Here is a 13,229-nt window from a genome sequence, read left to right on the forward strand (position 1 = left end):
ATATAGTAGCTACTATTATTATTTAAAAATAAAACATTTATGTTGCCTTTTTGGGGAGATTTTCGGAGAACAAAAGACCTTGGATTGGCAGCGGAAATCCCCGTTCCCTAATCGCGTTGTCGGGAGCAATTGAGTTCCGTTTGGATGCCATATACTAAAGAAGCTGGAAACCATGCATCAAAATTAATTGCCAACCGCTAAAAGAAAGTAGAACTAGTGATGCCAATTAATGTGTGACATAACGCTATTTTAGCACGCAGAATTTGCCAGAACAAGGATTTACTATTCCTAGCACCAAAAAGCGCAACCAGGATTCTATTTTTGGCCACAATGTGATATGAAATTCTAGTTAAGGTAAGCTATTTAAAACTAAAAAGAAAAATGTTTCCATAGTTAGAAGCGGAAGGTTTGAATCCCATGGGGATTTTTTTTTTTTTCAGGCAAAGCTCGACTCTAATTTTAACATATACAAGTTGCACCTGAGTATATGTCGCAGGACCAGGCAAAACTATGAACAAATTGTGGCTTATAGTTCGAAAAATACGATAACTCATACTTTTTGTTATTAATCAGTCAATTTGTGACATCATTACATTTCATGTATTTGCTTATTTTTTCATTCTTTGAAAGGGGACAGAAATAAGTAAATATCTGCCCCTAATCAACAAAAACAATAAAATGATTAGATTTCTACCTGAGAGGCCACAATGTGACATGGGACTCTAGCTAAGGTAAGTCTTTTTAAACTACACTCTAAAAACAGTCGGGTCAAAAAATAAATAAATATGGGTCCAAAAAAAAAAATTATGGGTCAAAAATGGACCAATCCTCTACTTGGGTATATTTGACCCAACTTTGACTTAGACTTAGTCTTAGACTTGACTTTATTGATCCCTTTGGGAAATTTACATTTGAGTCAAGAAATGGGTCTTTTAGTGTAAAACAACTCACAAATATTGGTAAGATCATTTTTTTAGATAAAAAAAAAGTGGCTCATTTTGTATAAAACAACCCAGAAAGTTGGGTCAAATTGACCCATAAAGTGCTTCGGTCCATTTTTTATCCATAATTGGGGTCCAACTGTTTTTAGAGTGTAAAAAGAAAAATATTTCCATAGTTAGAAGCGGAAGGTTTGGATCCAATAGGAACTTGTTCGCTGCCGTCAACACGATTAGGGAACGGTGATTTTGGGTGTCAGTCGAAGCTCTACTCTAATTTTAACATATACAAGTCGCACCTGAGTACAAGTGGCGTTGACATTGTTTCAACATACTGTATTGGAAACTAAATTATACCATGCTGGACTTTGAAGAAATATTCCAGGAATGAGTGTCCCTGCTCTATAAAGTTCACATCAGCTGCATTTATGGCTGTAATGGAGAAGATTGGGTTTGTTACTGTGTTTTGTTTTGTCCTGAAGTAGACTCCAGTGAATAAAAAGAACAGGTGGAACCAATTGGCCTCTTTTATATCTAAAAGGCCTTTAATTTTCTCCATGAGTCACTCCTTTGAAGTACTTATTACACCAAACGACATGCTGTTTACGAAACAGACCGGTGGTATTGATGGCGGTATAACTGTGAAAGTCATTAAAATTAAATGGTGCAGGGCACCAGAGCTCACATGGTCGTTGCTTTTGATCAGGGTGACCGGGGAATTGCTGAGCTCAAACATTGTTAGCGCATCTCTCCAATATGATCCCCGCGCAGAGACATACATTTTCCTCATGACAGCCATGGTCACGGATCACAAGACTCAAATCCAGAGTGGCTCAATGTACTCGCTGTAATTAGTGTTCTGATCCGTGCACACAAAAAAATGAACACTTGCACATTTTCAAAAAGATCTATCAAGCCAAACAGCCATTGCCTCACCAAATATATACCACAACCCTTGAACAGCTTTAAATTTGACAAGTTCATTTTGCTTCAGGAGAGAAGATTGATCTCTCACCTTAATTGTCCTTATTGGCACCTTCTAGCCATTGATCACAATAATGACATTTACTTAGACTGACTGAATCAATGAAATGTAAATGAACACATACCTACTTAACATACATAGGCAAGAAGTGAAAATGATGGTCCTGCGGGATAACAACATTCCTCATTAGCAAAGAAAATTGACTTTGATCATTGCTAGATTGAAGATGTGAATAGGGCGGCACAGTGGATGACTGGTAAGCATGTCCGCCTCCCAGTGCAGAGGAAGTGAGATCAAGTCCGGGCTTCGGCCTTCCTGGGTGGAGTTTGCATGTTCTCCCCGTGCTTGTGTGGGTTTTCTCCGGGTACTCCGGTTTCCTCCCACATTCCAAAGACATGCATGGCAGGTTAATTGAACACTCTAAATTGTCCTGAGGTGTGATTGTGAGTGTGATGGTTATTCAATTGGCTGGCAACCAGTTCAGGGTGTACCCCACTTACTGCCCGAAGCCAGCTGGGATAGGCTCCAGCACCCCCCGCGACCCTTGTGAGGACAAGCGGTTAAGAATATGGATGGATGGATGGAAGATGTGAATATTTCGCCATGCTGTGTTTGTTATGGACACTGGCTGAGCTCTTCAGCCAGACAAATCAACCCCTCCCAGTAGTTTGGACCTTGAGCAACGAAAATTGGAAGGCACAAAACGTACAAGACGTACAAAAAAAAAGTCTTGCCATACCGTAAAATGTATAGGAAGTGAGCTATGAGTATATAAATTTACAATTTTGGCCCCTTTTTTCCCCACATTTACTAGGGTCACACTTTTGTGCTTATGTACTATGGATTTCATTCGATTGACTTCAAACTATATGGCGGGAATGGGGCATCAAATTTTGCTTTTTAAAATACTTTTGTAACAACGCATTCTCGGTTGTACGTTGCGCCTATATCTACAAAAATCGTGAGGCATATGTAACAACCCAAGACATGCAAAAAAAAATTGGAGCCACATTCTAAATCTAAGAGGAAGACGGCCATTTAGAATTACATTTTGAATTTGTTGCCGTTTTTGGCTTTTTAAAGTCATAATTTAACAAATCTAGGAAATGTATCCGATCGCCTTCACACTTTGGGTGTTTCATCTCAAGATGTTTAAAAGCTATTGAAAGTTTTTTATTTTGTCACATGCTGTTGGCAAAGAAAAAAGGTTGCTGTTTCTGAGGGTCTTAACTTAGACGAAAACTTATGAAACTTTGCACACACATAAGGCCTGGCAGCTCATTTATGTTTTAAAGCCCCAGTGTGTAGTCCTTAGCACCATCTAGTGGTCAAAGAATAGCATTAGAAGCACGCTGGAGCAGGCACACTACAGTGGCTCAGAAAGACCACATTTTGCAAGCTAACCAACAAACGAGCATCTCGGCGAGCGATGGCGAAAGACCCAGCGATCCAGAATTAGCCAGAGCGGCTAACAAGAGTGGCTAGTTGGAGTTAGTTGGTGCCATAGGCTGGAGTGGCTAACAAGAGCGGCTAGCAGGAGGAGCTAGTAAAAAAAAAAAAAGCTAGTAAAAGCTTGCAAGGCCAAAGCAGAAGGTGACAAGCGACAGTGACGACCACCTGCAGACCCCAGCTGTGGCGGGTAAGCGGCGGTCGACCAGTTGGGTGCAGCACTTGATGCAAGCACCAGCCAGGCTGACTACATTTGCAAAGTTATCCTTTGGGCATTTGTAGCAGGAAGATAGCGGCGAAACATGGCAGCTCTAGTAAGGTGAGACTACAGCCATGTAATATAATTAGTGATTACTAGACCTATGATTATATACATAAAAATAATATACTTTGCGATATAAAAAAAAAATCTTACCATTGACATAAATTCATTATTTGTTCACCACTAGATGGCGCTAGGGACCACTGACTGTCCTTTTAACTGTACCCCAACGTGCAATGTGGCGAGGGTTGCAAAGGCCCTTTATAGCTAAATGTAAATTTGCTCAAATTTATGACAGGGCCTTTGTTTAGTGTCCCCTTGTGTAAATATCCCTCCACTAAAGCTGTTTAGCAATTTTAAGTCTGACAGGTTAATTTACTCAAGTCGCCCTCCCCCCGTTACATCTTAATTGTTATTATTGGTTGAGTGAGGGTAATGGGATTGGGTAAATAATTGGTTGAAGCCTGATTTGGGCTTCACAAAATGATTGTTGGCATATTGTTAGAAGAGGACTAATCTGCAATCAAGGAGGATTACAAAGCCTCAGAGGCAACAAAGTCAATACAATGCACCGTTGTTCGATGCTCAACAGTGGGCCAATGATGAGAAGTTATGAGAGTTCAGTCTCTTGTGTAATACAAAGTAAATTGTAAAAATAATTAAATAAGAATACATTTGGGATTTCTTATGGCAACCCTGTAAGCACGTTGTCAGGTCCTCTCAGGTCTCCTCACAGTCCAGAGGTTCTGGGTTCGAGTCTCAGTGCAGTCCCTTCGGCGAGTAAAGTTTGCAGGTTAATCTCATGTTTGCATGGATTTTCTGCCGGTACTCCAGTTTTGAATCCTGCCACATTCCAAAAACACACATTAGGTTTCAAGAAGACTAAATTGTCTGTAGGTGTAATGTGAATGAACTGCAGGTTGGTAGTGACAAACTAATTCCAGTCTTAACAGTTTCAAGGTTTTTTATTTCAGTGATAAGCAATGCGCTTTACAAGTTGTACGTACAAAGAACACTGTATCGCTTGTGTAAGTGTGGTAATGTTATAGCTATGCATGGCTTAGAACAAAACGTTGGAATATTAAGCAGAGTTCCGATACAAATACTAATTGACATCTGTAGATAGGTTTAAAAAACAAAAACAAAAATTAACGAAATATCAGTTGCATATGATTAAAATGTGTTAATAAAATAGACAAATGATGCAACGATGAGTTTAACGCGTTTTAATTACATGTAACTGATGTACACCTTTGAATTACCGTATTGTCACGACCATAAGGCGCACCGCACTATTGGGCGCAGGCACGGTTAAACATACGCTAGCTCAAAACATATGGTAGCATGCTATTATGCTAAAATATATGCTATAAAGGTTATGAGTACAAATATTTTTTTTGTCCAGGCCATTTTCATTTGTTTGTTTGTTTCTGTTGGACTGCAGTATTTGCAAAAATAAAACAATGCCAGGTTTTCATTGGTTAATTTTCATTTCATTTTATTTAGGTATTATGGAAGTGTGGAACTACCAATGTGGAGTAAACATTTTTAGCATACTCTTTCCATACTCTTGTTAATTAACATAAAAGTGAAAAATATGCTAACCTAATACAAATATGGTTGTATCTTTTAGTTTATTGACCCAATAATTTTATAGTCATACAAAGTACAAAGTTATTTGAAGTTAAAAAGATGTACTGTACTGTAAGAAGGAGTATGAAACATTGATTTGTGTTGAGGTCATTTTTGCCACTAAATGGCATTGGCATTCTATGTTGGACATTGGTGACAGAAATAGTGCATTTTTATTTTCATATTAGGAGCTCGATGATTTTGAACATAAGCAACTTGTGGACCTGTGTAAGTTTTTATATTGTAAATTATAACTTCACTCCAGTCCCCATACATATATCCATTATTATCATCATATCGTTTACTGCTAAATTGTGTTATAGTGATTCCTTCGCACAACGTAGTATCAATGCTCCCAATAAAGGAACTTTTAAGTTAAGCACTATTAACACGCTAATTTTGAGACTGCATGTATTGCAATATGTTCCAACTTGCAAATACTGTATGATTAAATGTACTTGCAAATATGTTCACAAATATTTGCAAGTACGTTTGAACGTGCTTGTAGGCTAAATGCTAAAAACCTGCATGTACAAGTAAAAACAAAAATGCTATTTTTTAGCATTTGGACTATACCAATATGCTGGAAAATTAAGTAAGAAATATTTATTTATAAATGTTGTGCTTTATTATTATTTCTGCAGTGCATGATTACTGTTTGGCATTTTTTCTCATAGTGCCAACAAATTAAATGTATTTTCAAATACGTTCAAATGTATTTGCCAGTCAAAAAATGTTTACTCCACTTTGGCAGTTCCACACTTTTTTACAATATTTTAGTAATTGTTGTGGGTTTTCTATCATTAACAAAGGGATACAAACAATTTTATCCACACGTGAACCAATACTGAAATACCTGTCATTTTTTATTCTCAGCTTGGCCTCTGAGAATAATGAAGCATAGTTGGTACCAGGGCCTAATCAACAGCAGCTTGAAGGCAGTCTCAACTTTTGGGAAATGCCTTTCAGGCAATCAATATTTTGCCTGCAGCGAGCCGATAAAAAGGGGATAAAACTGTAGAGGAAAACAAGTTTCGAATGAAATTAACTGAAGACGAAATATGAATGGGAGCCGTAAAAGTATCAGCGGCACAGAACTGTAAAGCCCAAAACCTTCTCTTTCTTGACTTCAAACATTTTGTTGACCGAATAACTCCATGTGATGAGTTCAATGCATATACTGTTCTTTATGGATTATTTCATCTAGGCGCAAATGCAAAGTAGCTCAACTGCAAGGTTGTTGTTTTTTTAATCTCCACCATTATATACAGCATAAATTATTGATAAGCAGGCTTAGTGGTTTAAAGGCTATTATTATTTAGTTTGATAGCCCTGTTTGGCATTCCTTTGCACAAATCAAGACGGATGAGCAAGGTTTAGTTCAGCTCTTTGTGTCTGTAAGATTTACACTGGAAAGAAATCACTTTAGTTACACTTGACGTGTACCATATAATCACCTTCTAAACCTCCTCTGCATTTGGACCGCTTTCTTTGGCATGCTGACAATTTTGCCTTAAGGAGAAAACACACCAAGCAGTTCTCCGTTTTCTACTATCCATAGAATACAAAATGCAAAATGTATGTTATACTGTATATATATATTTTTTTCTTTAAGGTCCAACTTCTCACTGTTTTGTTTACTTGCTCCAGTGCCAGATGGCACCCTCTTGCACAACAGCATTTGCCAGAAGGTAAAAACATACATACACAGGGAAGTGTTTCTAACAGTGTACTATTTGTCACCCACATCAAATAGCCTCGAAGAAATAGCAATAACACCGTAAAGATTCAGGGTTCAATGACCATGTGAATGGCATCTGTCATTGATTGGCGACCAGTCCTGGGTGAAGTTTACCTTTTGTTTTATTACTGTATACACACAGTTGGGTCCCTGGAGTGCCGACCCATTCAAGTGTGGAATTAAACCACCGAGTATGTCTGTGAGCGAGTCATTCTTTTTATTTTGAGAATTATGTCTCATATTCAGTTACTCAGTCCACCTCTCAAGCGAAAAATTGCCTTGATTATTTTTCAAACCAAAAGGTAAGCAGAGCTGCTAGCGCTCGCTGCTAGCATACTGTCCTGGTCATTGGTTTTACACTTTGACTTTGTGGGGCTGCACCTGAGTTCTGATAGGTTTAAAAACATTTGAGTCTGTTCACAAATACACACACAAAGACGGATGTGTCCTTCCTTCCTCTTAAAGAGCTCCCAGGTGGGTAGATTGGATTCACATTGTTTGTCTCTCTGTCCACACCTCATCACTGCAAATTAACTCCTATTGTTGCAGTAACAACATGTGTTATGATGATTATCATATAGTGAACCATGACAGGAAACACCTGTTACAATATTATATTAGTATATTATTTAACAATATTAATGCATGTTTATTTCATACATTTAAAGTAGAACTGTTGTTAGGCCCCCCAAACATAACGATGCGTCCAAAAACACACCCAGTCCTATTTTTAAAAAATTAATTAAAAATCATATCCCGCTCTTTCCGGCATTTTCAGCTCATTTCAATTTTCAATCTACATGTCATTCAATCATAATTCTGCAGTGCATTTGGTGGGCAAAAAAAAATTATTGTCTTGATTGTCTGGCAACCAGTGGAGGGTGCCTTTCACACTCAGAAGTCAGCTGGGAATAGACTCGAACTCCTCAACCCTGAAAGGAATAAGTGCTATATGACTAATGGATGGACGCCATGCATATAGTTGAATGAATAAAAAATGCAATGATTGTAGTGTAAGTAGCCACCTTATACATTCTTGATGAAGTGCTAAATTAAATAAAACACTCGATGTGGAGGTGTTCAAAACGTCATTGCTCAACGTTTTTGTAATCAAACCAAATCAAATTGTATTTATATAAAATTCATTCATTAATAGCATCTTAAATACATTAATAATGCAAAACTAAGTGCTATAAAGAAATAAAACAATCAATGGAAATAATAATAATAATAAACAAATACACAAAAACCCTAGCCTGGAAATTTAGACAGAGACGGAGAGTGAGTCTGGTCAATGGGCCCTATCGGTCGCATTTCTGAGACGGGGCAAACCTGAGCTAACAGACAGTGGAATGAACCAATGAGCATAGACCGGACGTGATGTCAGAAAAGCAACTCGTTGAAGTCTTTTTTGTTGTTGTTTGCGGAGACAGAGTAATAATCCAACATAGCTACGAGCTGAAGAGAAGCAGTAGTGAATGACTTATGTCATTGTTGCGGGAAAAACTTGGAGATTCGTGGTGTCATGAGTCACTCTGTTTTGATATTCGTACAGCGTTAGCGAAGACGACGTCACACAAATAGACACATTTGATTGGCCGGCCTGTTTTTGGCCAGTGCTGAATCGCTCTCTATGGACGCCTGTCCAGACTCACTTTCTTCTTCAAGAAAGTGGGTGTGGCTTGCCCACTCTTCCCATCCCCACTTCAACATATACACACCCATGTGAACACACCCACATGTGCTCAAATACACACATTGCATATTTAGTAACACTGTAGAGACGTGGCAAGGCACTGATAAAAAAAAAATCCAGGTACAGTAAACAACCTGTGGGAGCAATCTCCGCCAAGAGGTGACGCCATATTCTCACAAGTCTAGCATTAAGTGCAGTCTACCCACTGATCTGATTATATGACTGGATAGCTGATAGGCCAGGACTTTTGAAGCGGCGAGGCCGCCATATTGCTCCTCCCAAAAAATGTTTCTCGGCATACTATCCCGTACATTTACAGTATCGAAATTGGAGAACATTTGAGACAGTACTTAGTAGAAACAGCATGATCTATAATGTTTTCAATTTGCTAAACATAAACAAGAGAACTTCAGACATTTTACAACTTGCCTTAAATACGTGTATGAATTATATGCTTAATTTTTAACTTTTTTTTCCAACTTCGCAAGTGGGATTTCCGAGTTCATGGGGCGTTCCCGTACACACTTCTTGGTTTGAAATTGGAGAAGTCCGACTTCTCACTTTCCTTGAATGCAGCATGAGCCCTGAGCAACTGTGATCTATCTTTAGTTGACAGCAATTAGCAAAATCGCCATCCCTTGCCATGGATAAAAATGGCTAGATTTTGCCACATAACTCATATTCCACAAATGTAATATTAATCAGAATGACATGTTTAGACTAGTGAGGTCACATATACCATATTATTTTCAAAAAATGTTTAAGGTTGACTTTCCCTTTAAAATCTTTAAAGGGGCTGTCTCATTACCATTGTATGTCTTAAACCCAGATCGATATTTCTCTCAAATGCAGTTTCTAAGAAACAATTTATTTTGTGTGTGTGTGTGTGTATAAGAGTAATTCACAATCTTTAAAATATATTCCTCATAGAATCCATATAATGTTTTACTTGGGAGAAAGCTCAACTAAGTGTCCTTGGATCAACCAGGGCATAACTCTCGAGCGATTCCTCAGATTATCAAGCAGAAAATGCCATCAGTATGCACAGTTCTGATGTACACCACATATAAAAAGCAACAACTTAAAGTTAAATCCCAAAGCATACAACTTTTATAAGATTTATATGCTGTGGGGGGGTTCTTAAAGCTATGCTGATCAATATTTTATATTGTCATGGTCTCTAGTAGCCAAGAGTAGTATGAAAGAACCTGACTCCATAGTTTGTGTCAGGGTCAGTTCAATGTCTCGCTTTTTCAGTTCTCAACCTGTTTCATTGTCAGACTCCCACCAGCGTGATCAATATTCTATCCTGTCACAGCATATCAAAAGCCCCCTAAAATTCTTCAGCACCACCAAAAAGCAGACGCAACAAAAATGCAATTATATCAAGCTATCTTTTCAAGGCTGTCTAAAGTGTTAAAAAATTATGTCCACCGGAAGTCATGTGAAGTACATTCACAAATTACAGAGTCCATAACACCATGTATCTGATTGATTCTTAGATTCATATCTTTTAAATTAAAGATAATGTTTGATTATTTGTACTAATCTCATTTAGAGGAAACATTTAGAGGTTGTGATAGGCAAATATATTAATTTTAAGATGTACAGATTAAGTTGAACATTAAATGCAAAGACAAATCCAAACAGTCTCGTAAATAACACCTGTTTGTGGTGGGATTGTGTGTGTCGGGGAAAACAACTTCAGCCGGTAGCGCTTTATTTCAGTTCAATTTGATAGGGTTTGTGCGTAAGTGCGTGTGTATATGTATGTGCGACAGACTTGAGATAGCAGTGCAAGCCTGGATTCAGATTACAAAAAAAAAATATTTTTCGATGGGAGTTTTCAAACTGTGCAGGTAACAGCTTCCAAGTGAATGCGAAGGAAAAGAAAGACATTTCCTTGCAAACATGCTTTAGGGATCAACAAGGATGAGTCAAACTAAGAATGTTTTTTTCTCATCAATACTATTTTTGTAGCTATATGTTAAATTTATTCAGTGATTTAGCTTACATGACTGCTACTATTTCCATGCTTTTCTATTCATGTTTAACTAACCACACAATCATGTATATATAGTAAAATGTCTTTAAGCAAGGTACACACATGCCATATAGACAAATTTGAGCATGTAGCCTAACTTCTTCTATGTCACCTTCCTGCTACTCTTTCTTCTTCTCTGTATTCTCGTGGTACTACAAGTTCTACAACAGACATTTGGTTTAGTGTAGGAAATCCACCATTGTCGTTAATGATATCGTCGTGTGCAGTAGTGCCTGAAATCGGACTCCAAATGCACGTTCGCATACTGTACAATATTTGTTTGCCATTTAACAACCGAAACCCAAATCCATTCAAATGGGTTGCTAATTGTAGTTTTGCCATTAAACATGTCATAGTCCAAAAAATGAAAAATCCAATTAAATCATAATGGTAAATGGAGTGTCCTTTATATAGCGCTTTATCTACACCATATGTTGTTCAAAACACTTTATCAAGCCTTATATTTACTTTTTTTTTAACATATCGGAGACAGTGTACTAAGACAGTATATAGCGGACACGCTAACACAGTCACGTCAATCAACGGAAACGTTTTAATTTTCAGTTTAAAATGACTGACTTTACTATTACCTCCAGGATCTCTCACCGTAGATGCTTTTTCGCTTTAAAATGACGAATCTGTGGTAGTAGCTAGCTAGCGCTAAGCTAACCCTTGTGAGTGTCTCTCCGGTCCGGCGTCCAAATTTGCAACCTCTCTTCGTGCTACGACGTCATAAAAGGCAAACAGCAAAGCAATGACAAAGCAAAGGTGTGGATTCACTGCCTAGATCGGCTTTATTGACTGATTGCTAACCGGCTAAACTTTGCCGCCGATTCATGCGCAGAATTTGTGAGTAGTGTGCTATGCTGATCATTTTGATTACACCACATGCTATAAGACAGGTAAAGCAGGTAAAGGTCGTTTAAGCTTAATCACACCACACAGTTGAATATTTCTATCGTTATTAATACTACTATCATTCATAATATAACTTGGATGAGTCATATGACTCAACCTATTTGTTCATATTTTCATTGTGATATGTCGGTAAAAACAACACTCATTCATCATTCCTTACCGTTTCAGCACAAGAAATGTCTCCTATCTTTTTTCCAACTGTTGATGTTGGAGCATTAACAAGACTGCTGCAAGAAAGCCTTGGTCTCTAGTCCCTTACTAAAATAACAGAAACTGAAATAGCACACCAACACAAACTATTTATTTTCTGTAAACGAGAAAACGAATAAAATGTGTGCTTCTTTTCAGCATTGTAAGCAGGCTGACAAAGAGTTATTGCTCTATTGATCCATGTATTCCCATAGTCCTCAGAGGTAATAACCTCTCGAGTTACTTTGGCAATAACATTTATATTATTTGTGTCAAAAGGAATCGCCTCCTGCTTTCAACTGACACTCGAGAATATTTAAACTGCACAACTGAGACCTAAACATTTTATCCATCCATCCATTTTTTGTGTTGCTTGTCCTCATAGGGTCGATTGTGAGCAGGAGCCTATCCCAGCTGACTATGGGAAAGAGGTACACCCATTTTTTAACGTCTCAACCAATTTTTGTAATTGTTAACCCCAGGGGCGAAAAAACGTCTCTAACAAGAAATATGATAAGGCCAATACTAAAAAGGTCAGTTGTGCCCTCTAACCAACGACGGCTAATTATATTTCCATAACTGGTTGCTGTCATTCGTCAAAAGTATTTTTTGCCTCCCTTCCATATGATACACAACTTTTTGATTGAGCTTGTTGCTGTGACATCCATGCTGCATGCCTCTATTTGGCACGGTAATTAATTAGGTGATTGCATTGGGGCCGCTGTTGGGAATTTGGGTTACCTGTATTCATCCATTTTCTACTTCACTTGTCCTCATTAAGGTCAAGGATAACCTGGAGCCAATCACAGCTGACTTTGGGCAAGCGGAAGGGTACACTCTGGAATAGCCACCAGCCAATCAGAGGGCATGTGAAGTGTGGAAGCTCACATGGATCATGGATTATGGATATGCTTTGGATCAGCTCTGAACAAACATTTGTTGTTCTCCCTTTCGTAGCATTTTGTTGTGTTCAGTGCATCATACATTTATTAAAATAAAAGTTTTCACTACGTCAATGTCATGCTCGCAATGTTTTCTTTATTTTTTAGTTTGTTTATTTTTGCCCGCGGCTCTGATCGGTTGAGCTGCTCATTATCCATTGTTTGGACTTTATGGTTGCACCCTGTAATCGCATATTTATTCAGTTTAGCCTTAAGTATATTTTAAATTTTTCAGTATATTTTTATTTGTTTTATTACTTAGTTTTCATTCTTTTTTTTATTTCTTTTTATACTAACTGCTTACACGGACGGTGTTTGTTGAAAAGTAGTGCAATAAAAATACAGATGTTTTCCCAAATTCTGATTAAAAATTTTGACCAAAATAATCATGATTATTATAGTGACAATAAGTATATTTTTTTTAACGTTAATAA

General features: G+C 37.7%; 1 long non-coding RNA gene across 1 annotated transcript; it reads left to right on the forward strand.

Moving 5' to 3' along the window:
- Positions 1-3,289: 3,289 nt before the first annotated feature.
- LOC147157087 (uncharacterized) lies at positions 3,290-12,870 on the forward strand. Its single transcript, XR_015091872.1, has 3 exons — positions 3,290-3,691; positions 12,240-12,285; positions 12,636-12,870. It is a non-coding gene; the product is annotated as an uncharacterized LOC147157087 (long non-coding RNA).
- The last annotated feature ends 359 nt before the right edge of the window (positions 12,871-13,229 follow it).

The sequence above is a fragment of the Leptonotus elevatus genome, chromosome 20 (assembly GCF_054856555.1).
Source record: "Leptonotus elevatus isolate MCC_2025b chromosome 20, RoL_Lele_1.0, whole genome shotgun sequence".
NCBI classification, from domain to species: Eukaryota; Metazoa; Chordata; class Actinopteri; order Syngnathiformes; family Syngnathidae; genus Leptonotus; species Leptonotus elevatus.